Source organism: Myotis davidii, unplaced genomic scaffold (assembly GCF_000327345.1).
Source record: "Myotis davidii unplaced genomic scaffold, ASM32734v1 scaffold44, whole genome shotgun sequence".
Lineage (NCBI taxonomy): Eukaryota > Metazoa > Chordata > Mammalia > Chiroptera > Vespertilionidae > Myotis > Myotis davidii.
Genome location: NW_006299705.1, coordinates 8,250,653 through 8,253,604, shown reverse-complemented (window position 1 = coordinate 8,253,604; position 2,952 = coordinate 8,250,653). Strand labels below are relative to the sequence as shown.

Genomic DNA, 2,952 nt, shown 5'->3' with positions numbered 1-2,952 from the left:
ATAGTGGGATGGACTTCGATAGTAGTCAGCTGGAAAACTGTCGATTCCTCATGGCTGTAGCGCGGGGTCGTAGCAGCACGATTTCCCTGAGAGACTGCATGATGAAGGCTCAAAGCGGTCCTGAAGGAAGAGGAAAAATGGCACAGAATACATGGGCCGAAAATGAGGATGAGGAATAGGAACATGAATGGTCCCATGAACGGAAGTAGCCAGGTATACCAATTTATATTTTTTAGTCAGTAGCCCCATGAATTTGCAAAATATGCTAGAGGAGTGGTTAAGCCCCCTATGGCAGTTCTAAGCCCTGCTGTGATGCCGAGGGTTATGAGGAGAGGGATTATCTGGACTGCCCTTTTGTGTCAGATATAATGGGTTACAGGGACAGGTAAAGACTGGTTATTGAGGACTCCATCTACATTGGGTGAGAGATAGACGAGAGTACAGGTCCCTGGTTGGGAGGCAGATGTATGTGCTTTCCCCGCAGAGGGAGAAAAATCCCAGATCATGGAAGCAAGCTGAAAGAGGTAGGGAGAAGAGGTGGACTGAAGGGTGTGAGGTTCCTTTTCCAGTTCCGTGTTACCAGCTGAGAGGGTAGTCGCCATAGCACTACCAATTAGGGGTGACAGATGAGTGGTTGAGATTTGATTGCAGTGAAAGTGGGCAGGAACCCTAGAATGGGCTGTTATCCAAGGGAAAAGTGAAAGAGAAGGAAAGGAGTTGAAGCCTCAGGCATGGATGGTTGGATAAAAACTAAAATGGACCAGCTGTAGGAAATAACCATTGGCTTCTGGGGAAACCTGGTAGTCAACCCATTGGGACCAATGGCCTTTCAGTAGTTCTAGGTTAACTGTGGTGTTGCCAGCTGATGATGGGAAATGGCCTATTGTTATATTGCCCTGTGACCTTGTAAAGTGTAAAGGGGCTTGAGCAATTAGTGGGGTGTGTAAAGTGATAGGACCTGTGCCCGGGATGAGGAAGGAGCAACTTTAGATAAGAGATTGAACATAAGTATGGAAAAGAAGGGAGGCTTGATTTGCCTGGGCTGTAGAATAATGACCTGGAAGGGTATCTGTCTTTTTGAGAAATGTGGTTTCCTTTTCCTTTTTATAAGCTGGAGTGATTTTTACCTGATTCAATTTCTTGATTGGTACAGGGATGGTAGGATACACTGAAGAGGAGAGGGAAAGGCAGAGCCAGCAATTTCTGGCTAAGGTTGGATTGGTCTGGTTTAGGAGGGAATGGGCAAGGTTAAGTGTTCATTCAATATGAGTGGAGGTGAGAAAGTTCCTTATGGCTATAGGAGAGGAGGGTTGGAGTAGGATGAGAAGGAGAGCTAATCCCCACTTCCAGGGTTGGGATTGTCCTAAGTGGGGGAAAGGGTACATTTGGGATCTAAAAAGAAGGAAATCTCATCCCATAGAATGGTGGTGTTCTGGGGGCGAGTTTTAATTTGGAAAGCAGAACCATAGGGTATCCCCCAATAATTTAGCTGAAGTTGAGGTAGTACCCGACAATGGCTTTGCCATCAGGGCTGTAAATTATTTGATAAATGGATTTCCTCTAGGAGGACCCAGTACCCTGGCTGTAGAGGAGTCGGGGGTGGGGGTGGGGGGGGGTGTCTCTCATAAAAGGTTGAGGGAGGACCTGATCAGCAACATCTCTCAGTAATTGATGGAAAAGATTTAAAACAGGGACATAGTCTCCTAGAGGAGTCTCTGTGGAAGGGAAGTTTCCTGATAAGAAGGGTCTTCCATACATGATCTCAAAGGCACTAAGAAAGAGGGTGCACGGGGGGTTGCCCTGATGAGCATAAGGGCTAGAGGTAGAAGAGTAGTCCAAGGTTCTTTAGTTTCAAGAGTTAATTTAGTTAGTTGAGAATTAAGAAATTCACCTTTTCTACCTTGCCTGAAGATTGGGGCCAGCAGGGGGTGTGTAACTTCTGGAGGGGAGGGTAATGGTCTTAGCAAGTGGAATGTGGTCTAAGCAAAAGGGAATGTCCATTGTGAAATGGCCTAAAGGTCATTTCCCTGGAGAGGGGAATCAATTCAAGTGTGTGATCAAACCTAACAGAAAGATTGGCTATTTTATTATGAATAGCGCCATCTAAGGGACAGCAAGCTAATGCTCAAGACTGAAACTCCCCGATGGCCTGCAAGATACAGGTTATATAGGGCAAAATTACAGGAAACCCTTGGTTAGTGGTTAGACAGCGTGTTGGGAGCTGATTGTTTGAAGGTGAGGTAAGGGTGATGAATCAGATTTTGAAGACAGCTCTGAGTGCCCCCCCCCCCTCGCCCCCAAGCCCGCCTCTGTCTGATCTTATGGGAAAGTAGCCCTAAGGCTTGGTCCACCTTAGGACTCAGGAACTGATACATTACTTAAATCAAGATGTTATTGTCAGCCTACCAGAGGTGCAGATCATGTGACCATTAGGCAGGTGTTCTGTTGATTATCCAGGGGAGAGGAGAGGTCCTGAGGAGGAGGAGGATGAGAGAGAGAGAACTATTTTTAGAGCTGGATTTAAAACTAACTTTTTTTTCTTTCAGCCTAGGTCTCTTCTCCTATAAGTAATCAAATGAAGTAAAACATTCCTTAACAGACCTAGGCCCTGCCCTTCGCCTTGGCCCTTAGGGACTAGGTTCATCTCTAAGAGTCTTGGCTCTTCCGGGCTGGGTTTGGCTCTTCGGTGCTAGGGTCATCCACTGGGGACTGTCTTTACCTCTCCAGGCCTAGACTCGACTCCTTGGGGCTATGCTAGGCACTTAGGGGCTAGGCTCCGACCCTCTGGACAGGGCTCAACTGTTTGGAGTTAGGCTGGGTTCTTTGAGCTAGGCTCGGCTTTTAAGGACTAGGCTGGGCTCTTTGGGCAAACTAACTTTAATAAAAGTCATAATTCTTCTCGTTCTTTTGATCATTCTTCAGTCTTGAGGGAGAAGGGGTAAAGACCCCTCT

The 2,952-nt window shown here is 46.7% G+C and overlaps 1 protein-coding gene across 1 annotated transcript in view; it reads left to right on the top strand.

Annotated features, from left to right (window-relative positions):
- Positions 1-2,952, top strand: part of HAPLN1 (hyaluronan and proteoglycan link protein 1) — a 73,400-nt gene that overhangs the window by 7,291 nt on the left and 63,157 nt on the right. The window lies entirely within an intron of this gene.